Source organism: Parasteatoda tepidariorum, chromosome 12 (assembly GCF_982258835.1).
Source record: "Parasteatoda tepidariorum strain Cologne lab strain chromosome 12, Ptep-v5.0, whole genome shotgun sequence".
NCBI classification, from domain to species: domain Eukaryota; kingdom Metazoa; phylum Arthropoda; class Arachnida; order Araneae; family Theridiidae; genus Parasteatoda; species Parasteatoda tepidariorum.
Window position 1 is genome coordinate 66,566,466 of NC_141766.1, and position 25,220 is coordinate 66,591,685.

The 25,220-nt window shown below is 28.8% G+C and overlaps 1 long non-coding RNA gene across 3 annotated transcripts in view; it reads left to right on the forward strand.

The window, feature by feature from the left end:
• LOC147801135 (uncharacterized) overlaps nt 1-25,220 on the forward strand; it is a 56,287-nt gene that overhangs the window by 18,751 nt on the left and 12,316 nt on the right. For 2 of the 3 annotated variants that reach the window (XR_015430912.1, XR_015430913.1), the window contains 4 exons: nt 2,679-2,801; nt 6,758-6,804; nt 11,687-11,828; nt 20,983-21,039. This is a non-coding gene — a long non-coding RNA (uncharacterized LOC147801135). The remainder of the gene's footprint in view (nt 1-2,678; nt 2,802-6,757; nt 6,805-11,686; nt 11,829-20,982; nt 21,040-25,220) is intronic. The other variant, XR_015430914.1, reaches the window with a different exon arrangement.

A 25,220-nucleotide genomic window follows, 5' to 3' on the forward strand; every position in this document is an offset into this window, starting at 1 on the left:
CGTGAAGTATGCAGTAAAGTAAAACATTGCATATAAAGTTAAATAAAGAATAATGTAAAGCATGAGATATAAAATAAAGTAAGGTGTAAAATATAAGCGTAACATAAAAAGTAAAACGTTAAGAAATTTGTGAAGTAAAAAGTAAAGAAAAGCCTAAAATAAGAGAAGCATAGAGTAAATATTGTGTAAAACGTAAATAAAATAGAAATAATATAAAAGAATAAGGCATGGAGTATCATAAAATAAGGCATGGAGTATATAATAATGCGTAAAATATATATGAATATTATAAAATGTAAAATATATTTAAAAGAATAAGTAAAGCAAAGGCAGTAAAATAAAATATAATTGAAAGTAAAGCATAATATAAAATAGAGCATAAAGTAAAAGCGTTGAGTGAACTAAAAATTAATTTAAGTGTGAAGTAAAGCGGAATGTGAATCATAAATTAAATGAATAAATGTGAAATAAATCGTTAAGGAAAAAATTTGATAAACTAAAAACTAAGGCTTTAAGAATAATCAATCATACGGCAAATGAAATGTGAAAAATTTAAAGTACCGTAAAATAAACCGTATAAGGCAGAAAAAAAAGTTTATTATAGTAGAAAATATATTACAGTATAGAATGTTTGTTATAGTGTGAATTAAAGCAAAGACGTGAACTATAAGCTTAAAATAACGCATTAAATTTAAAGCACGAAGTGAAATATTAAGTAAAAAAATTTGAAGGAGAAAGTAAAATATTATACTAAAAAAAAGAAAGCAAAAAGTAGATTAGAAGATAAGGTAAAATACAATGAATAAACTACAAAGGGAAATATAAAATAAAACGTAAGACACAAAATGAAGCGTAAAAAACTGAATAAAACTAACGTATAAAATGTAAAGTAAAACATAAATTATATTACAAAAAAGTAAAGCATAAATTGAAGTGTAACGCAAAGTCTTAAATATTAGGTGAAGCATGTAAAATGTGAAGCATAACGTGAAAGACAAGGTGTAACTCAAAGTTTGAAGCGTTTAAGAATTTACATTAGAGTATAAAATAAAGAGAAATATTAAGTAAAATCAAATACAGTATGTGGTAAACTATGAAGTAAACTAAAGGGAGAAATATAAAATAATGTGTAAGGATAAGTTTAAATGAAAAAAGTGTTATGTGAATCAAAGCTTAAAACATAGTTTTAAAATAAAAAAGTATGTTAAGAATAAAGTACAGTTAATAAGAATACAGCAGAAAATTGTATGTAATGTAAAGAACAAATTATAACGTAAAACAGAATAGAAAACGCAAAATATGAATAAAATTTAAAGAGTAAAATAGAAAAATATGAAGTTAATCGTTAAACATATTATGTAAAGAGTAACATATAATATAAAATTTAGTTATAGTAAGATTAGGTGTAGTAAAGTGTAAAATATCAAGTCAAATGCAAAATATTGTCTAGAGTAATATAAAACGTAACACATGAAGTAAAATGCAAAATAAGAAGTAAAAGTTGAAAATAAAAAGTGAAGGCTAACGTAAAAAATGATGAAGCGCAAAGTAAACAAGTCACTATGTAAATCACACGAAGCATCTTTAAATAAAAAAATAGGTTGTAAAAAGATATATATTAATATATATATAGCTTAAAATAAAGCTAACCCTGCAGTATGAACTAAATTAAAGCCTAAAGAGTAACGAAAAGTACAAAACATAATTCATAAACTAAAACATAAAAATAGTAAAGTGTGAAATATAAATTACAGTAAAAACAATGTTAATTAAAGCAGAAAGAAAAATAACATTTAAAATATAACAATTGCAGGTAAAATTAACACATAAAAAAAGTAAAATATATAGTAAAGTTAAAAAGTAAGTTAAGTAAAGCGCAAAAGTAACGTACGAAGGAAAATTCACAGCAAGAAAAAATTTACAAAAAAGAAAATGAGTTGAAAAAAAATTTTGGAGTTAGTAATGAAGTAGAGAAACGTGAGAAATTAAAATAAAAGTAAAAGCATAAAATTAAGGGATAACCAAAAGTATCACATAATTTGCTCAATTGAACGCATAAAGAAAAGTATCGCATTAATTATAAGGCAGTTAATAAGTAAAAGCAACAGCACATTAGGAACGATAAAAACAAATGCGTAAAAGAAACTCTTATAGCAAAGTAAAATGTATACAGAAAGCGTGTAAATTAATGCGCAAAAAAGTAACGCATATGAAAATTCGCGTGTAAAATATAAATTAAAGGAAAGTATAAAGTATTCAGGGAAGTAGATCAAAAGTAAAAGTAACGCATAAAAACAAAACATAGAGAATAGTAACTCGTGAAACTATACGTATAGTTAACTATTAAACTCTAGTTTGCTTGTAAAACTACTTATAAAATAATACTTATAACACGTAAATTACTAAAATATATTACACGTAAATAAAACGCGAGAAAAAAAAATAGCGCTTAAAATATAAGATCTTTTTAATGATTTTTTTTTGTCCATTGAGCTTGTTTTACAGTGTTTAATTAAGTTTAACTGTTTATACTATAGTGTTTTCATTTTCTTCTTATCGTTTGTTTTTGCATGCTTCTTACATTTTTTTTTAATTTTAAAAAATTTAATTTTTCTAAGTTTGCTTTCAATTTCTTAAGAAATGAATATTTAACAATCTATGCTCTTTTCTGTTTTTAGCTTTATTTTACACAGTACTAGGATAGATAAGGGCCCGTTTGGATGATTCAATTGAATGTAGAACTGCCGGATTTATTTGGATACCGTTCTATGAAACAATTTCGGAGATTTGAAGATTTTGCTGTAAGTAAAGTCTATTTTGTTTCTGCCCGTTTTTTGATAACTTCAGATATATATACAATTAATTTTTAACAAAAAGTGTTCAAAAGTTAGCCCTTCAAAAGAAGAAAAAATTTTCTAAAGTAGAAAAAAATCTTGATCGTTTTCAAAGATAAATAGGGTAAACCAACCAGTGAAGGAACATTGCATAGATACTTTTTAAATATAAGATTTTTAAACATTTTAATTTAGATTGATTGTCAACAGTAGCTTACTACCTAACAATAGTATGTCATCTAACAATGCATTAGGTAACCTGATCATATTGTCTTCTGTGGAAAAAGTTTTGAATTTGTTAGTATCTGTTCAACGTCTTGTGTCTTTGACAAAATTATAAGGTCAGTGTTTATATTTATCCGTTTAAAGTACAATTAATTACATACAATAAGGCTTTTTTTGTCATTGTGAAAAAGAGAATTGAAAATATGGTTATTGAAGTTACGTTATATTTATTTTAAGCATCATAGCATAAGCAAATACTGAAATAAGGGGGAGTTTATTAACTGGATTACCAAACGATGAAAAACCAATTATTGAACAAATGTTCCTTTACTGAGATTTTTAATGAAAATAAAGATTAAGTTAATGAAAATAAAAGAAAATTTTTAGTTTTCTTCTACCTTGAGTCATATTATACATCAAAATTATGTTAAAAATACAAGAAACAACTTTTAACCAGTGAATGAACAGTATGTGTGAAATATGATTTTACATGGATAATTAGTAGTTATGAGATATGGAGGACACCTAAAATTCAGTTAAATGTTATATAAATAATTCCTATAACAATTTCATTTCGAAATGTTAATTTAATTGCTAAATTTATTTAAAGAATTATAATAATAAATTATTTATTTAATATCTTTATAAATGTAGTATGTGGTTACATCATACGTTAGACACTTTTAAAAACTGTTTTTACTGATCGATAAATAACTTGGCATAACCGGCTTTTATGCCAATAATTATCTAAATTAATATCCTATTGCGGTTTTTAACGCCATGACGGAAACTGGTAGGAAGAATACATTTAAAGACAATCATCCAGGTGAAAAATGGGTGAATTTTTTTTTTTTTTTTAAGACGACATCCACATATAACTCAGTGCGATGTGAAGATAATTTCGAAAGGCAAAATTTCCCTTATAGAGAATTATATTCGAAAGACTGGTTTGAAGAACTTTAAATGAATCTTTAGGAGGGAAGTAGCCCTGGCATCCTTTTAGAAAGTGATTGCATTTACAATGCGAACGAAACGGGAGCTGAATACTGCCCTTAAACGGGAAAAATCTTTGGCCCAAAAAATTATAAGGATTTATAATCTATTGTTCTTAGGCAAGTAAAAGAAAGAAGTACCTCCATTGGTAGTTTTTCTTTACTGAAGAATTCTTTGAGGTAATACAGAATCAGTTCCTGCTCTTAAACGGGAAAAATCTTTGGCCCAAAAAATTATAAAGATTTATAATCTATTGTTCTTAGGCAAGAAAAAGAAAGAAGTACCTCCATTGGTAGTTTTTCTTTGCTGAAGAATTCTTTGAGGTAATACAGAATCAGTTCCTGCTATATATTGCATTGGAAAAAGCTATTCATGAAGTGAAACGATGACAGCAGCAACATTTTACAAATGTTTCTACTTATCGCTAATTGAAAATGCTATCAAATTCTCTATTTCGCTCCTTCTGAATAGGTATAAATCTCATATCAATTTGAAACTGGAGCAAGTTTTGTTCATCAAAACAAATTCTTTGGTTTAGCTTTCTACCTAAGTCAGGGAAATCGCCCGTTAGATCTTGAAAACAAAAGAATTGTGAAACAATATATCGAGAGAATTTTACATCCATTTTTAAATAAGCTTTTGAGGCATCAACGGATGAAATTAAAATGCTTTTATGAAATGTGGTATCTTTCCATTCGATGTAGAAAACGTTGACTTCAACAAATGCATGCAAGACAGAAGCAAAGAGTTAATTAGCAAAACAGCTTATCAACAAAACACATACTTCGAGAGTAACGATGCACTATTTCTTCAGAAGCTTGGGAAGGAAATCTCACTTGCTATGTTGCAAAATTTTAAAGGAACATTGACAGAAGAGTTTAATCTCCTAAATATCCAATAGCCAGCGCTTTTCTCAATATGGAAGAATTTATTTAAAAAAGAACATTTGGTTAAGTCAAATTTTGGCACTGAAGCTGATACAACTAACATTGATAATGTAAGTATCTTGAAAAGTGATTTTGAGATAAGTCCTCTTGAGGCATTGTTAGTTGCAAAAGCAATTGGTTCCATAAGTAAATGGTAAGTACAGCTGAAGACCCACTAGATGAATGTCAATGAGAGATGGATTATACTCAAACTTCGAAACTCCTTTTTCTTATTTATTATCCAGTGAGGAATTCTAGAAATGGTACTGGAAAATAAAAAGAAATTTCGAAGATACATTTGCATTGGCCAATAATTTGGAAAAAAGAGTACGGTCAAATCAAAAGAAAAAGAAATAAATTACTTTTTTTCATTAACTTCAGAAAAGGAACGAAAATTTAAAGAGACTGAAAAATCTGGAAAAAAAAGTTAAAGCAGAAAGTACGACGAAGAGAAAAAAAATAATTATAAAATTAAAAAAAAAAAAAACTTCAAAATATATGGAGGGAATGTGTAAGCAATAAAGTTATCTGACTATAATAATAATAAAAACATCATCGGATTACACAATGATAAACATTCATGATTAAGAACGGACTATTGAACTGTGAGAAGAAAAAAAAGGAAACCATTTTCTTAAAATTCTGTATTCAACCATATTTTACTTTTCATTCCATGACTGAAAAAAAAAAGTAAAATTTTCCACGTTAACTGTGGTTATATGCTGTAATTCCAAGAAAAATCTTGTTTTTTGACATTGATTCCTAACGAGCATCAAGCATTCTCAAAATTAATTGTTCATTCACTGGATAATTTAGTGTTTATTCACTGGTAAGAACTATTCCTTCACTTGGTTATCTTACTACTCATTATTTGAGCCACCAAAAGCTTAAAACAATATTATGTAAGTTTTACATAATTTGCATTTAATATCAAATATGTCGACACCGTCATTTAGCTAAAATTACAAATTTTGAAATTTTTATGATTTTTTTTAAAGGCAAGCTAAGCTTAAGTGTTCCTTCACTGGTTAGTTTATCCTACTATATTCCAAAAAAGTTTACAAATATAGATGTGTTTTTTTTTTCGCTAATTTTTTATGTTGAGAAAGTGAGCAATACATTTTAGTTTAATATTTTTTTAGATAAAGTAGTTAGAACGTGGAACTTCTGATTTATTTTTCAAGGTAACGTGGTTCCGAAAAATACTGAACAGCTTAAAATATTAATTACGTGATCGTGCAATAAGCAAATCACATCCTCTGTTAACGTAAGAAAGTAACGACGCAAACTTGCGTTAATTTTCACTTTTCCTGAAGTAATCTAATTTTAGAATTTCATTTAAATAAATAATGTAACTCTTCAAAAGAATAGTATTATAGATATTTCAATACATTTTATGAAATTTTGAGAAGAATATTGTTAAGAAATCTTTGCAGTTTTTCTAAAGTGCCTAAAATTCTTGAACTCTGATGCACATAAAAACAATTTTTGTCCAAATTGTTTCGCTCTCCGAAATTTCATTGATAGTTTGAAATTGTTTTAAGTGTAATTCTTCCAAATTATAATTTTTTTTCTTCTTTTTCTTTAAAAAAGTTTAATTTTTACAAATTATTCAAGTGTAATTTTTACAAATTATTATTTTTTTCCCTTAAAAAAAACCACTTGAAATTATTATGTGACTTCATCCCGGTTATGTCCTTAAGTAATATTCGAAAGGCCTGTATTATCGTATTTCAAATATATTAATGCAATTTTAATCAATATGTGTTTTTTTTTCAGCTTTCGATATCTTTAGACAATCTAAGAGACATCATAGTTTTTTAAAGGTAAGTCATATAAACACTCAAAGGATTTAATAATCTTCGTGTTCACTATATTAATAGTAACTAATTAATATTAATCACTTACTATACTTAAATCAAAATGCATTCAGAAATTAGTCAAAACATTATATTTGTCACAAACTCAAACAATAAAGCAATCGTTTTCGTTCAGAACGGTTAGACACCTTCTAATTGCGTTAAAACCTCTTTTCTGAAAGGTTTTTATTTCGGAGTTAAGCATAAAATAAAGCTAAAATTAAAATTTTATTTAGTAATGCAGTAAATATAATGCTAGGCAAAGCGAAAACTTAAAAAAATTATGTAGTGTAAAGCGCAAAATATATAAAGTAAAAAGTTAAATATTTAGTAAAGTAGGAAGTCTGTAAGCTAAATAAAAAACGTAATATAAAAAGTAGAAATTATATTAGAGAATAAGAGTTGCTCAAACTTAAGTATCAGTTTCAGTAAAAGCGTAAAGTAATATAAGCATAAATATAAAGTGTTACGTAAAGAGTAAGATATTAAGTCAATTTAAAAATGAAGTAAAGTAAACTATAGCATCAAATAGTAAAGCTTGAAACACAAAGTAAAATTGTGTGTAAAAGTGTAAGGAAAAAAAAAACAATCTAAATATAGCTGAAAATTATCATTAAAATAAAAAAATATATTATAACGGAAAGAAAAGCGTTTGATATGAAGACAAGTTTAAAGAAAAAATATAAAATATTGTGTGAACTAAAACGTTAATTATTGTATAAGGTAAAGTGAAACGTGAAGTATAAAGTGAAATATGAAGTAAAATATAAATTACGCAGTATATCACCAAACTTATTTTTAAGTATAAAGTAAAGGTTAATATATAAAGTCAAAAGCATTGTATAGTAAAAAGTAAAATATGAAATATAAAGCAAAGGGTTTTATAGAATAATTTAAAGCGTAACATATCAAGTAAAACGTAAAATAAGAAATTAGAGAAGTAAAAAAGAAATGTAAAGCATAAAATACGAAGAGAAAAGTGGTAAAATGCAAAATATAAAAAAGTATTAAGTAAAGTCGAAAGTATAATCAAATGTAAAATGTAGTAAAAAAGAAAAGTGTGTAGTAAAAAAATATATAAATATATCAGTAAACTATAAAGTGAAATCGTCAAGTAAACTGAGCATAAATTAATGTTTGAAGTAAAGTAGAATATTAAGTATAAACTAAAGGGTAAAATGTTAATTAAACAAAAAGCACCTAAAATAAAACGTAACGTAAGAAATGTAAACTAAGAAACTAAAGAGTATAGTAAAATATGAAGTAAAAGCGTAAAAAAGGCGCAAAACATAAAGTAATATGCATATAAAATTGAAGGTATAAAGTGAAACACATTAGAGAACAATTTTTAATGTGAAGTAAATTCGTGAACTAAGCTTTAAAGAAATGCGTAAAATATAAAGTGCCAAGTAAAGTATAAAACATAAAGTAAAGAAAATAAAGCAAAAAGTAAGTAGTTAAAGTAAAACTTATGATAATTTAATTGCAGCGTAAGATAAAATGTGAAACGTACAAAAATGTAAAGCAAAAAGTATAAAATTAAAATAAAGCGGAAAATGAAAAGTAAAGGATAAAATATAAAAATACAAAGAGTATAATATAAAATAATGCGTAAAGTTTTAGTAAAGCGTGAATATCCAGAGTAAAGTCAAATATGCATGAAATAAGATAAAAAGTGAGATAATTAATGCCTAAAAACAGAATTGTAAATTATGCAGTAAAATAGCAGGTTAAGCTATTAGTGATGCGTATAAAAATTAATAAATTTAAGATTAAAGTAAAGTTTAAAATAAAGCCTAAATTAAATTTGTGTAAAATAATACATTTTAATGTCATTTGAAGTGTGAAGCATAAAGAAAACTAAAGCGCAAAATATAAAATAAAAATATAGCTTATGTTTAGTGGAAAGAAAAAGTAAATGGCATGTAAAGTAGAAAGAAAAGAAAAGCGGAAAATAAAAAGCATGTAATTCAAAGCATAAACAAAATTTAAAACGTAATATAAATCGAGTAATATAAGAATAACGCAGAGTAAAAAGTAAAGCATAAAGTAAAGTAAACTGTAGAATAAAGTGAAGCTCGGCAAATTAAAAGAAAATTATAGAGCATAAAAATAAAGTAAGGAGGGAAATATAAAGTATAGTGTAAAACACAATCCATTAACAAAAGTATAAAAAATGTAAAGTGTGAAACAAAGTACCATAAAAAATGTGTTAATTAAAGCATAACAATAGTACGAAAAAGTAAGAAATAAAAAAAAAATGTGTGAAAGTAACGCTTTGGAAAAGTAACGCATAAAGAAAAACAAAGTATTAAATATAAAATTAAGTAAAAAAAAAGTGTAAATTAAAGCATTAAGAAAAGTAAGGCGTAATGTAGAAAGAGCATTACGAGTAAAAGTAAGTAGAAGTAACGCGTAAAAAAGCAAATGTGTAGAAAAAAATTACAGATAAAAAAGTAAAAGATTAAAAAAAAGTGAGTAAATTAAAGAATAATATAACTAATGCGAGAAAGTAAAAGTAACGAGTGAAGTATGGAGTAAAGAAAGTAGAGCAACGCATAATAAAGGTATGAGTAACGTATAACAAGAATTCCGTGTAGAAAAAAAATAACTCGTAAAATACGATTATGTCTAATAAATGAAACGCATAAGGAAAAGTATTGCATAAAACATAACACCTAAAATAAATTTAACGGGTAAATGTAAGGCAAAAAAGTTTAAATGCTCAAAGGTAGCCCATATTAAAAAAAATGTATGTAAATTAAAGCAAATGAATCGAAAATAAAACGTCAATGCAACGTTTAAAATTGAAAGCTAATTGTTTAATGTGTAAAAGTATCTATTACCCATAAAAGTAAAAATCTCGCTTAAGAAAAGTAAATGCGATATAGTAATGCATAAAAAAGATGAATTTAAAGCATAAGAATAAAAACGCGGAAAAATAAAGCTTAAAGAAAAGTAGAGAATAAAAATAGAAAGTAAGTTTAGTAAACTGTAAAAGTAAATTTGTAAAAACGCATAAAAAAAGCAATGCGTTAAAAAGTAAAGCAAAAAATGAAATAGAGCAACGCGTCTAAGTACTGCACAACAAGAGAAATGTCTTGGAAATGTAAATTCTTAAAAGTAACGCTTTACGAAAAGTAACGCCTAAAATATTATGTGTTATAATAATGGCTTTTAGAAAACGCGTAAAAATAACGCTGAATAGAAGTAAACACGTGTAAAACACCAAAGAGTAATGCATGAGAAAAGTAATGTAAAATTAACATTAAAACAAATGTAGTCCACAAAAGTAAATTATAAAGAAATATACTAATAAGAAAAACGAAAATAATGTTGAAACAAAAATTGAAGATGTATAAGTAATGCATAAAGTATACACTATAAAGGTAAAATGTTTAAATGTCTAAAATAAAGCATCGAAAGAGTTTCACGCATACGTAAAACTGAGACATAAAAGAATACGAGTAGAAATTGCACTTGAAAAGTATCGCGTAATATATAATTAAGCTTAAACCGAACGCATAAAGAATCTTATACAATCTAAAGTTAAATGTAGACAAAGTAAAGCATAAAAGGAAGTTATTATTAAAAATGAAAGCCTTTGCATAAAAGTAATGCGAAAAATATACACAGAAAAATAATCCATAAATGAAAAATACGCTTTAAAAATATAAGGGAAGTTTGACGGAAAGAATTAAAACTTCTGCATAAGAAAAGTAATAACAAGAGAAAATTGAATTCTGAATGGTAACGTTTTAAGAAAAGTAGAGCATGAAGTATAATAACGCGTTAAAGTAACAGTAAAGAAAGAAAAATAATTAAGAAAATCAATTAAGTGAAAGCATAAAATATATTGTTCAGGTCTAAATAATAGCGCATAGAATAAGTAATAGAAAAAAACGAATGCGTACTAAAAAAACTGGTAAAAAATTAAAAGCGCCGAAAAGTAACGCGGTAAAAAGTCTAGAAAGTAATGTAAAAATTGTGTAATTCAAAACATAAGAAATCATATATAATGCGATCCGAAAAAACATAATGCGAAAAATAAAGAATAAAAAGTAAGACGTAATGTATGTTAACGCTTAAAAAGTAACGATTAAATTGAGCTAATACGTGAAAGTTACAAGTAAAAATAAGGAGCATATAAGCAAAATAAATGCTTAAAATTGCTGCATGGCAAAAGTAAAAAATTAGAAAACTGAACGAGAAAATGTAACGCATAAAAAATATAACTCGTATTGTAGAATGACAGGTAAAAAGAGCGCCCTCCAAATGGAATTCATAAAAGAGGAATAAAATACAATTACAAAGTACTTTTTCCTTCATAAAACAAATTTTTGTTCTTAAATGCGTAAAGTGTAATATCACATGGAAGATTTATTACTGAGCCCTGTCCCGCCCCCGAAAAGGGGCATCCAGGGGATACTGATAGATTACAAGCATAACATAGAAAACTGTGCAAAGCACAGCATGAATTGCAACTTATAAAAACATTTAAGTAGTTGATGAAAAATTATAGACATAAATGAAAAATTACGGATGAACAACCAATTTGCAATAGCAATATACAGACAGTAATTTACAGATGAATAGAAGTTGGATCATATTAACAGTCGTAGGTAGAGGTTTCAGTTTGTCGTAAATATTTACAGATGAATAGAAGTTCAATCCACAAAGATGTTTGGGGTGGATGTAATTAATATCAGTGATGACACATACAGATAAACATGTCACATCATTGGTATAAATTTATAGTAATTAGCAGGTGAAATGTCACGGATGAAAAGAAGTTCAATTATAAAAACAATCGTATGTTAAATTAACAGTGAATCATGAATATTTACAGATGAAAAGAACTCAATTCACAAAGACATTTGAAGTGGATGCAATTAGTAGCAATGAGTGCACATGCAGATGTACCTGTCACATGAAAGATATAGCTGTGTCACTATCCCAGAAATCAAATACACTCTAGTCAAAGGATTCAGGTAAATTTATTTCAAAATGTCTCTTTATGATAAGTTCGATTCCCATGCTGATTTTTGGGATCATCCAGAGATTTTTGATAGTTTCTATAGTCGTATTAGATGGAAAATATAAAGATCGCAGATCTTGAAAATTTGGGCATACGCATAGTATGTGCTCTAAGTCCTCCAAGCACCCGCAGTTCTGGCATTGATCGGTTTTGTTGTGAAATCGTGATTGGTACGTGCCCTGGGTTCCGTGGTTTGTAAGACATTGGTTCAATTAAAAATTTGGATAAATTTTCCTATGGTTGACTTTTTTAATGAATTCATGGGTATGTCGTCCCTTATTATTAGTGTTATCCCATTGATTTTGCCAAAGTTGTAAGTTTTGTATAAAAATTTCTGTTTTTATTGTATTTTTAGGTTTGATATCACTTAAATCAATATGTTTTTCGCAAGCTGATTTGGCCAGGCTGTCAGCCTCCTCGTTACCACGAAAACCCGCGTGGTCCTTAATCCGAAATAAAGAAATATTATCGTTGATGTTGTCCTTGATCATGTGAGTCAAGAATTCCCTCTCCTCCGGACAACAGAGAGCCTGCAGTCCGGAAAGGGAGTCCGAAAAAATCTTAACCGGACTAATTATATTGTTGTCGTTAACCCAATGAATCGACTGAAGGATTGCCCAAAGTTCTGCTTTAAATACTGTCGCGAAGTTGCTAAGTCTAAATTTTTTGCTCTCTATGAGAAAACCCCAAAAATAGACCGTGTAGGCGCATCCCACTCTATGCTCATTGTTAAAAATCAATTTAGAACCGTCTGTGTATATTTCAATTCCTTTATGTGTTGGTAGTTCGAAACTAAAGTCTATTGTTTTTAATTCGGCTGGATGCTTTAGAGGTAGTTCAATTTTGTCTATAGGGTTGTCATTATGCAAAAATAGATTCGACATTTTTGATTCGGCTTCAATTGTTAGCTCAAGCGGGATTACTCCGGCTAAAACCTCTAACGCCGAGGATGAAGTCGTTCTGTAGGCCCAACTAATATTTAGCAGCGGGATGCGCTCAATCTTTTTAATTCTATTTATAACCCTTACCTGTTTGTTATACCAAATCTCCGAGCCGTATGAGACAATTTTGCAAACACTGTTGAGATAAATATATTTTCGAATTTTCGGGCTAATCCCCCAGTCGATCCCTGAGCATCTCTTAAGTTTTGAATAAAATAGGGAAATCTTGTCATATAAATAGTCCAGATGTGGCAACCAGGAGAGCTGACAGTTTAATCGAAACCCAAGGTACGTAATGGTATCATTAATTGGGATACTATGATTATTTAGTTTAACAGTTGGCTTTCTACTAATTTTCTTTTGCTTTGGGAATACTAGGGCTTGTGTTTTCCCCGTACTGAACTTCAGGTGGTTAAAATCTGCCCATCTCTGGTATTTACCCAAAATTGCCGTGGCCCTTGGGCCAAGTCTGTTTACCACAGTCCCTGTGATCAGAACAAAAAAGTCATCTGCAAATGCCACCACGTCTTCGTTTTGTCCTCAGAAAGAATTTGATCAGCCACGGTTAGCCATAATATCGGGGCCCATGCTGCGGTACACCGCACGTCACTGCATGCTCGATGTCTCCATATGTGACTTTCCTATCATTTAGGAAGCTTCCAATAAGATTATGCAGTTTAGACTAATTAATCTCTCCAGGATTTTCTTCCATGATATGGTGTCAAAGGCCCCCTTGATATCCAAGTAGACCCCTAACGTATATTCCCCATGTGCTTTCGCATTGCTCACAATCTCTAGGACTCTTTTCATGGCCGTCGTGGTCGATCTCCCTTTGCGAAATCCATGTTGAGCATTATTAAGTAGCTTGTTCGATTCTAGAAAGTGCACCAGTCTGGTCAGGCCCGGACTGGCCAGTAGGCAGACCGGGCAAATGCCCGGTGGGCCGGTCTGACCTGAGGGCCGGTTAACCGGTCCTCAGATCAGACCGGTACGCTGCTAATAGATACGCTGCTGGCTCGACCCAATTGGGCCGAGCCAGTAGCGCAAATTTTTTTTTATACATCGCATGAATTTCAAGTAATATTGAGCAAATAATAATATTATTAAATGACATATATATGATATATGTAGTAATAATATTGTTTTAATATACAGGGTGATTCAGACCATGCGTGTCACCCCTTTTTTTTATTTTTTCAAGAATGGGGCAAATAATCGATTTGAAATAAAAAATCTAATAACTAAATCGACCCCAAGGAATTCAGTAGAGATATTGTTAATTCCCAGAAGTACCGGAATTTGAACACAATTTTGATTTTTTAAATGGAAACCTATATCTTATTTGGCATCACTGGAGAGGGTTTTCTAAAAAAAGTAACTTTTACTTGACTTTTTTTATATCTCATACTGTTCTCAAGATAATAGATACGAAAAAATTCTAATTATTTGCTTCAATTTATCATTTTTACCAAAAATAATTAACTTAAGTTATCAAAATCGCTTCGATTTTTATAAAACGTGGGAAGAAAAGCACAAATGTGTTTTAATGAAGGTATAAGGCATTATGACGAAAAAAAGTTTTTTTAGTGAATATGTCAAAATCTTTTTAATATGTATTTTTTCTAATCTATTATCTTGAAAATAGTAAGAGATATTAAAAAATATTTTAAGTAAAAGTTATTTCTTTTCAAAAACTCTCACCAATGATGCCAAATAAGATATAGGTTTTTTTTAAAAAAAATCAAAGTTGTGTTCATCGATATCGACCATAGAGTTATAAATATTATTTCTCTACGGTATCATTCTACTCTACATTATTACTCTATGGTATCGACCCCCAACCAGTCGAAGGACTTATAAAGGGAGTCTATAATGACGAAGGGGTTCTGGGGGCCTATTGTCGAATTTGTACCGTATACTAAAACATTAAAAGTAAAAACTGGTTTAACCTCAGAATTCAGTAGCATACCTATTTGAATACACTGTACACTTCATTGTCTTCTAGTAAAAATAGTAATAAAGTTGATATTTGTTTGTATAGCAAATTGACTAATACATATTGTATTTATTCATGCAATATTTTTTCATATTTTGATTGGAAAATTAAAGAATTTTAATGAAACAGCTATTCTTAATGGGCTCTTAATCTTGTAAACTGCTAAAGATAAATGTCTGTTACTTTATACAAGAGAAATATAAAAGTCTTTTCAATTTTGTTAGAATTCTGTACTAAAATACATAAAAATCATATTTTTAAATTGTACTTCCTTTAAACTTTTCCTGTGACGTTGAGAGGGACATGAGCATCACAAATATTTAAGTAGGGGTCTAAATCAAAATAAAGTTTGGAATGGGAATTCCTGAGTTGTTGACATTTTAAATTTTTTATATATCTTTATCAAACATTCTTACAGAAATGATCTTAAGAATTTATGTAATTTTTTTGCCTTTTGGATTTCAATTCCCACATAAAAAAAGAAGGCGTCAAACTTGATCAACACTCTGAAAGGCTTTTAAATCAAAGTTAAAGTTCCCCCTGGTCTTGAGTTTGGGCAGAGGGTCTTTGTTAACGTTTCTTTCCAAATCCACCATTAATTAAATTATTTAATCGATTGGACAACTTATAACACGGAATATTAGTATGGAAGTACAAGTAGCTGGTATGTTTTCGTTACAAGTGGATACAACACAGGTTATTTCATGCAAAGATCAATGTTCAATTATAGTACCATACGTGAAAGACGATCGTGTAGATGAAAGACTTCTCGCTGTTGTAGAGTGTAAATCTTCAACTGGACAGAATATGTTTTCTTTAGTGGATTCAATTTTAAAGTCTTGTAATATAGATATAACAAAGTGCATCGGTAATTCAACTGACGGGGCTGCAAATATGCAACGTGAATATAAAGGATTTTCTTCATGGATTTCCAAAGAGTCCCTTGGTCAAATTCATGTTTGGTGTTAAGCACATCTCTTAAATTTAGTTTTAGGAGGTACCACGAAGGCACTAATTGAAAGTGCATCGTTTTTCAGCCTACTAAATAGCGTCACAGTATTTTTCCGTGAATAATACCAACGCATGAACTTCTGGGAACAAAGTAACGAGCACGGAAATAAAAATAGGCTCACAACTATTGGAGAAACACGTTGGTAGTCCAAAGATTCTGCATTAAAGAAAATTTTTGGTTCATTTTTTAACTCAGATTCAACTATAAAGCCGTTATATGTCACATTGATTACAAGTTTAGAAACTATACAGCAAAATTCAAATTTTAAGCCAGATATCCGTGCAAAGGCAAAATATTTTTAGAATCATTTTGCAAATATTAAACAGTAATCACCGCCAAAATATTCTTAAGAATATTTGAATTAACTACACCGCTCTCCCAAAATTTGCAAACCTCTGGTTTAGACATCTTAAAAGCTTTTGGAATGGTATCACAAACGTGTTCAGAACTAAAAAAAATAGTGAGAGATTTTGAAGTTGTACAAAAAGTTACAGATTCGCGCAAAAGTTACAGATTTTTATTATTCGCGCAAATAAAGAATTTGAAGAAACTGAAACTGAAATAGAAATTCAAACAAAGTTTCCATAAAAAAGAGTGAAGAAAAGAAATTAATGTCGGGTAAGATAGCGTCAAATGAAACAGTTTCTGATGATGAAACCACGGCATTTAATGTAAACGTCCGTAACATTATTTTCAGCACAGTTGTAGCGTAAATGGAACGCCGGTTTCCCGTAAATGGAAAATTGAACGCCGATTTTTTCTATCTAGATCCTGAAATACGCCTTAACAAGCTTCAATCTGGCGAACTAAATGAGTTAAGCAAACCCTTACTAAAATTTGACGAAACAGCTATAGGTGAAAATTTACGGATTACGACATAATCGATAAAGTGACAGACAATAGTGAGCTTCTTCAAAAGTCATTGATTTAAATTTTAATTTAATGACTTTTGAAGAAGCATTAAATCTATTTTTAAAAAAATGTTTAGATAAATCATTCATGTATGTGTAGTATAACAAATATTTTTATTTACTCTTCATCTTTCACCTTTTTGATTTTATCAACCTATATGTTTCCTCATAAGAACCATGTATTTTAAACTGAAATATAAAAGATTATTAAGCAATTTTTATCTACTTTCTTACTTTATTTTTATCTACTTTATCTACTTTCTTACTTCGATAAATTAACTCACTTTCATGAGAATTTATAAGTAAAAAATGCCTAAAAATGATACATTAGGAGCCGTGTACACTTCGCGCACGCGGTGTTTATCTGAAGTAGAGGGCCGATATCTCTAAAATGCCCGGGCCGATTTTAGATCCCAGTCCGGGTCTGAGTCTGGTAGTCAGCAGCTTGTCTAGCACTTTCCCCCACTCCGGGAGGAGGGAGATAGACCTATATCCGTCTGGTTTAGATAGATCTTTCCCCGATTTCGGGATAAGTATGATTCTCGCTCTTTTCCAGATAGTCGGAAAGTGTGACAATTCGAGGCACTTATTCATCTGTTTCAACATGATGTTTGGCGCAACTTCATGTAGAGCCTTTATTACTTCAGGAGGCAAGCCGTCCAAGCCTGGTGCTTTATTACCATTAAGTTTAATTACGGCATGCCTGAGTTCCGTGGCCGTGAATGGCTGGTCCATGTTGCAGTTCTCAGTTTTAGGCAATAACTCGGGGTTCCTTGTGTCGAAGTGGTACTCGATTATAGCCTTTATTGTTTCGATTTTAGTTTCCGTGAATGTGCCATCTACATTCTTTATCTGAGCTATGCAACCGGAGTAGGGGTCTTTATTCCTAGCAAACTGATAAGGTTTCCCAAAACATTCCTGCGTTGTAATATTTTGCAAATATTCCCTTAGTGTGTTTCTCTTTTGTTGCAGTATTTGTTTCTTGTGCAGGGCTTTTTCTCTCCTATATTCAATTAATCTGTGTTGCCTCATTGTTGTATCTCTCTCTTTTTGAAATCGTCTGAGCTTCGCCCTCAATCTTTTGCGTTGTATAGCTAAATCTAGTGTCCACCATTTTGGACTTCTCTTCCCTTTTTGTTTTTTGCTGGTCCTGCAAATCTGAATAACTTCCGCTGTCATATCTTCCACCACCTTGTCAAGGCCGTCGATTGTATCTGTCATTCCCAATCTGTCTACCCAATCTCGTATCGACCTGTTGACCTTAATCAGAAAGTCGAATAAGTTGAGGTCTTGATAATTTATTTTGTCAATCCCGATGATCGTTGTGTCGCCGTGCATTATTTCCATGATCAGCAACCTGTGATCGCTCAGAGTTTCTCTGTCTTCGACTCTCCCGTTCTGTACATTCAGTTTCCCGGTATACAGAGTCAGGTCGATCCAACTTTTTCCAATTGTCGAGATAAATGTTGGCGGTGAGTCCGGGTCATTTGCTATCTAATAAATAAATATTACATAATAATTATTATTACATAGTAAATATCATTTATAATTAATATTACATAGTAAAATAAATATTACATAAATAAATGCTTAAAATTACTGCATAACAAAGAAAAAAGCGTAAAAGTAACAAATAACAAAACTAAACGCGAAAATATAACGCATAATGAAATTGTACTCGTAATATACTAACACCGGTAAAATTAGCAAATGTAAGCAATAATGAGGGTTAAGTGAAAATTTAATATCGCGTGGAAGAAAAAGTTTCTTAACTATAAAAAACGTGTTAAATATAATAGCGCATTAAATTAAAAATATCAAAAGAATTGTAAGCATATGACACATAATAACTCTTTATACTTTTTTTTTTTTGCGAAATTTTATTTTAAACTTAAACTCTGCAATACTTTTTGCGTTACTTTTAAAATTAGTAATAGATAAAAAATGTACGAGTAAGCGAAAAGCGTTAAAATAAAGCATAAATGGTTATTGCGGATATTGTAAGGAATAGAAAAATAATAATGCATAAATAGAACTAACGCGTAAAATAATAACGTAAAATTATTAAGAGAAAAGAAAAAACATGATAAAAATAAATACGTAAAATGACCCATTATAGAAAAAACTCGTAAATGTTACGTAAAAAGAATGTAACGCATAAGAACTAGTAATTCATAAATATTGAGCAACTTGAACAAAGCTTGAAATAAAATACAACGCGTAAAAGGTATATTCGCGCATATGGAAAGTAAAACTACGTGATAAGAAAAGAAAGGGGAAAAGATAGCAACTTGGAGAACATGTGTAACACGAAAAAGTATGTAATAAAAACATTGTGTAAACTAAAGTTAAAGTAACGCCTAAAAATTTAAACGTGTAAAAGAAACATATGTAGAAATGTGTAAAATATAAAATAAACTTAAAGCATAAAGAAAAATAACGCTTAAACGCAGAAGTAACACATGTGAAAAGAAAACGCGTAAAATATACGAAGACTAAAGTAAAGGTGTACAGCAATAGTAAAAATAAGACAAAGTAAATATAAGATATAACGAAAAGTAAATGTTAGATGTAACGAAAAGCTACGTGTATAAAGCGCAAAAGCCCAAGGTCAAGAAAACTAAGATAGACATAGTAGGCCTTGGCCCTCCATGGGCTGTCGCGCCACTGAGTTTAGTATAAAGCGCAAAAGTACCTCGTAATTAAAATTCAGGCGTAAAGAAAAAGGAAAACATTAGAAGAATAAGATGTATAATTTAAGAAAAAAGCGCATAAGCGTAAACCATAAGGAAAAAAAACATTTAAAAACAACTCGTAAAAGTAGAATTAGCGTATGTATAAAATAAACGCATAAGATATAAAGCGTGAAAGTAGTTGAAACTCATAAGAAAAGTAAAAGATAAAGTAACGCATAACGAAAAAGAAAATTTAATCATGAAGGAATATAACGCATACATATATTAACGCGTAGAGGTAACCCATGAATAGAACGGACGCGTAAAATTTAACAAGCGTAAAAGTAACAGAAAAAAAGACGAAAAATAACCGCAAAATAAAAGTAAATGCGTAAAAGTAACGAATAACGAAATTCGTGAGGAAAAGAAAGGCATGAAAATCCTGAACACTTTAAAATTACGAATAAGAAAAGTAGAGAATGAAGAAAAATAAAGTTTAATATGTGGAAACACGTAAAAGCAATTCGTAATATATAATAACGAAAACAGTAAGGTTTATTAATAGAAATTATGCCCAAAAGCAACAAATAACGCATAAACGAAGTAAATGATGCGTAAAGTAACTGCATAATAAAAGTTATGGCGTGAAAATGATCGCGTAGAAATCAGGCATAAGAATAGTAAAGTGTCCAATATAAAGTATAGTAGTGTGTATTTTAAGCAAAAAGAAAAAGCGTAAAATTGAATGAAACCCATAAAAAAGTAAACGCCTGAAAGTAAAGCTCGAACGAAAATGAAAGCGTAAAAGATTGTATCGAGTAAAATATATATCAATATGAAAAAGTAAAAGTGATACGCAAGAAAAATAAACTCGTTTAACTAATACATCAAGAAAAAATGGAATCTAAAGTAAAATGTGTGTAAGCATAAAGAAAAGCAACGTCCCAAAATATTAGTAATTCATAATAAAAGTAAACGCTTAAAGGTATTTTATTTTATAACCGTCGTTGAACAGCCGACCCAATTTCATGGGTTTACGACTACTAACGTTCAACTCCGTAGCCTTGTCATTTTGAACCAATCCAGAAGACAAGGAAACTCCTGGATCAGTACCCCCAGAGGTATTGATTTGTTATGGGAACACACGCAACGATCACACGCAACGTCAACCTGCAATCACCCGACTGCTAAAAGCAGCACAGGAGCGACTACGACCATGATCTTAATACAGCTCTCATGACTAATGTTCAAAACCCGGTGACTTTAATGCAGTACTCCCGGTCTGTCACAAATACAGCAACTAGTGTTATCGAATTCTATCACAGCTATAATTCTGGTGGGGGAGTACTGTAGCGTATCTACCACTACAAAATTACAACTATAATTCACTAGTATATATGACATGTTAACTCGACGCTATGTCGGGGTACCTTTTCATAGATGACAGTTGACATGGAATATAACAACTCCTTTGCTCACATGTCCTTAAGTAATGTTTGGATGCACCCTTTTATCTTGTTGCAAAGATATTTATGTAATTTTAATCAATATGTGGTATTTTTTTCTTTTCAGCTTTCGAAATCTTTAGGAAACATAAGTCTAACCAAGTGACATCATAGTTTTTTAAAGGTAAGTCATATAAACACTCAAAGGATTTAATAATCTTCGTGTTCACTATATTAATAGTAACTAATTAATATTAATCGCTTACTATACTTAAATCAAAATGCATTCAGAAATTAGCCTAAACATTATATTTGTCACAAACTCAAACAATAAGGCAATCGTTTTCGTTCAGAACGGTTAGACACCTTCGAATTGCGTTAAAACCTCTTTTTTGAAAGGTTTTTATTTCGGTCAAAGGTTCATTTTTGAAAGATTTTTATTTCGGAGTTGAGCATAAAATAAAGCTAAAATTAAAATTTCATTTAGTAATGCAGTAAATATAATGCTAAGCAAAGCGAAAACTTAAAAAAATTATGTAGTGTAAGGCGCAAAATATATAAAGTAAAAAGTTAAATATTTAGTAAAGTAGGAAGTTTGTAAGCTAAATAAAAAACGTAATATAAAAAGTAGAAATTATATTAGAGAATAAGAGTTGCTCAAACTTAAGTATCAGTTAAAGTAAAAGCGTAAAGTAATATAAGCATAAATATAAAGTGTTACGTAAAGAGTAAGATATTAAGTAAATTTAAAAATGAAGTAAAGTAAACTATAGCATCAAAGCGTGAAACACAAAGTAAAATTGCGTGTAAAGACAAAAGTGAAAGGAAAAAAAACAATTGATCTAAATATAGCTGAAAATTATCATTAAAATAAAAAATATATTATAACGGAAAGAAAAGCGTTTGATAAGACACAAGTTTAAAGAAAAAATATAACATATTGTGCGAACTAAAATGTTAATTATTGTATAAGGTAAAGTGAAACGTGAAGTATAAAGTGAAATATGAAGTAAAATATAAATTACGCAGTATATCACCAAATTTATTGATAAATATAAAGTAAAGATTAATATATAAAGTAGAAAGCAAAATATGAAATAAAAAGCAAAGTATTTTATAGAATAATTTAAAGCGTAACATATCAAGTAAAACGTAAAATAAGAAATTAGCGAAGTAAAAAAGAAAAGTAAAGCATAAAATACGAAGTGAAGCATAAAGTAAAAATGTGGTGAAATGCCAAAATATAAATAAAAGAAATAGGTAAAGCGGAAAGTCGAAAATATAGCAGAAAGTACAATCAAATGTAAAATGTAGTAAATAGAAAAGTGTATAGTAAAGAAGATATCTAAATATATCAGTAAACTAAAGTGAAATCGTCAAGAAAACTAAGTCTAAAAAAATGTTTGTCAGTAGAATATAAAGTATAAACTAAAGGGTAAAGTGCGGAAAAAGCGCATAAAATAAAACGTAGCGTAAAAAATGTAAACTAAAGAGCATGGTAAAATATAAAGTAAAAGCGTAAAAAAGGCGAAAAATATAAAATAAAGTAATATGCTTGCAAAGTTGAAAGTATTAAGATATAATATAAAGTGTTGCGTAAAGAGTAAGATATTAAGTCAATTTAAAAATGAAGTAAAGTAAACTATAGCATCAAATATAAAGTAAAGCTTGAAACACAAAGTAAAATTGTGTGTAAAAGTGTAAGGAAAAAAAAAACAATCTAAATATAGCTGAAAATTATCATTAAAATAAAAAAATATATTATAACGGAAAGAAAAGCGTTTGATATGAAGACAAGTTTAAAGAAAAAATATAAAATATTGTATGAACTAAAACGTTAATTATTGTATAAGGTAAAGTGAAACGTGAAGTATAAAGTGAAATATGAAGTAAAATATAAATTACGCAGTATATCACCAAACTTATTGTTAAGTATAAAGTAAAGGTTAATATATAAAGTCAAAAGCATTGTATAGTAAAAAGTAAAATATGAAATATAAAGCAAAGGGTTTTATAGAATAATTTAAAGCGTAACATATCAAGTAAAACGTAAAATAAGAAATTAGAGAAGTAAAAAAGAAATGTAAAGCATAAAATACGAAGAGAAAAGTGGTAAAATGCAAAATATAAAAAAGTATTAAGTAAAGTCGAAAGTATAATCAAATGTAAAATGTAGTAAAAAAGAAAAGTGTGTAGTAAAAAAATATATAAATATATCAGTAAACTATAAAGTGAAATCGTCAAGTAAACTGAGCATAAATTAATGTTTGAAGTAAAGTAGAATATTAAGTATAAACTAAAGGGTAAAATGTTAATTAAACAAAAAGCACCTAAAATAAAACGTAACGTAAGAAATGTAAACTAAGAAACTAAAGAGTATAGTAAAATATGAAGTAAAAGCGTAAAAAAGGCGCAAAATATAAAGTAATATGCATATAAAATTGAAGGTATAAAGTGAAACACATTAGAGAACAATTTTTAATGTGAAGTAAATTCGTGAACTAAGCTTTAAAGAAATGCGTAAAATATAAAGTGCCAAGTAAAGTATAAAACATAAAGTAAAGAAAATAAAGCAAAAAGTAAGTAGTTAAAGTAAAACTTATGATAATTTAATTGCAGCGTAAGATAAAATGTGAAACGTACAAAAATGTAAAGCAAAAAGTATAAAATTAAAATAAAGCGGAAAATGAAAAGTAAAGGGTAAAATATAAAAATACAAAGAGTATAATATAAAATAATGCGTAAAGTTTTAGTAAAGCGTGAATATCCAGAGTAAAGTCAAATATGCATGAAATAAGATAAAAAGTGAGATAATTAATGCCTAAAAACAGAATTGTAAATTATGCAGTAAAATAGCAGGTTAAGCTATTAGTGATGCGTATAAAAATTAATAAATTTAAGATTAAAGTAAAGTTTAAAATAAAGCCTAAATTAAATTTGTGTAAAATAGTACATTTTAATGTCATTTGAAGTGTGAAGCATAAAGAAAACTAAAGCGCAAAATATAAAATAAAAATATAGCTTATGTTTAGTGGAAAGAAAAAGTAAATGGCATGTAAAGTAGAAAGAAAAGAAAAGCGGAAAATAAAAAGCATGTAATTCAAAGCATAAACAAAATTTAAAACGTAATATAAATCGAGTAATATAAGAATAACGCAGAGTAAAAAGTAAAGCATAAAGTAAAGTAAACTGTAGAATAAAGTGAAGCTCGGCAAATTAAAAGAAAATTATAGAGCATAAAAATAAAGTAAGGAGGGAAATATAAAGTATAGTGTAAAACACAATCCATTAACAAAAGTATAAAAAATGTAAAGTGTGAAACAAAGTACCATAAAAAATGTGTTAATTAAAGCATAACAATAGTACGAAAAAGTAAGAAATAAAAAAAAAATGTGTGAAAGTAACGCTTTGGAAAAGTAACGCATAAAGAAAAACAAAGTATTAAATATAAAATTAAGTAAAAAAAAAAGTGTAAATTAAAGCATTAAGAAAAGTAAGGCGTAATGTAGAAAGAGCATTACGAGTAAAAGTAAGTAGAAGTAACGCGTAAAAAAGCAAATGTGTAGAAAAAAATTACAGATAAAAAAGTAAAAGATTAAAAAAAAGTGAGTAAATTAAAGAATAATATAACTAATGCGAGAAAGTAAAAGTAACGAGTGAAGTATGGAGTAAAGAAAGTAGAGCAACGCATAATAAAGGTATGAGTAACGTATAACAAGAATTCCGTGTAGAAAAAAAATAACTCGTAAAATACGATTATGTCTAATAAATGAAACGCATAAGGAAAAGTATTGCATAAAACATAACACCTAAAATAAATTTAACGGGTAAATGTTAGGCAAAAAAGTTTAAATGCTCAAAGGTAGCCCATATTAAAAAAAATGTATGTAAATTAAAGCAAATGAATCGAAAATAAAACGTCAATGCAACGTTTAAAATTGAAAGCTAATTGTTTAATGTGTAAAAGTATCTATTACCCATAAAAGTAAAAATCTCGCTTAAGAAAAGTAAATGCGATAAAGTAATGCATAAAAAAGATGAATTTAAAGCATAAGAATAAAAACGCGGAAAAATAAAGCTTAAAGAAAAGTAGAGAATAAAAATAGAAAGTAAGTTTAGTAAACTGTAAAAGTAAATTTGTAAAAACGCATAAAAAAAGCAATGCGTTAAAAAGTAAAGCAAAAAATGAAATAGAGCAACGCGTCTAAGTACTGCACAACAAGAGAAATGTCTTGGAAATGTAAATTCTTAAAAGTAACGCTTTACGAAAAGTAACGCCTAAAATATTATGTGTTATAATAATGGCTTTTAGAAAACGCGTAAAAATAACGCTGAATAGAAGTAAACACGTGTAAAACACCAAAG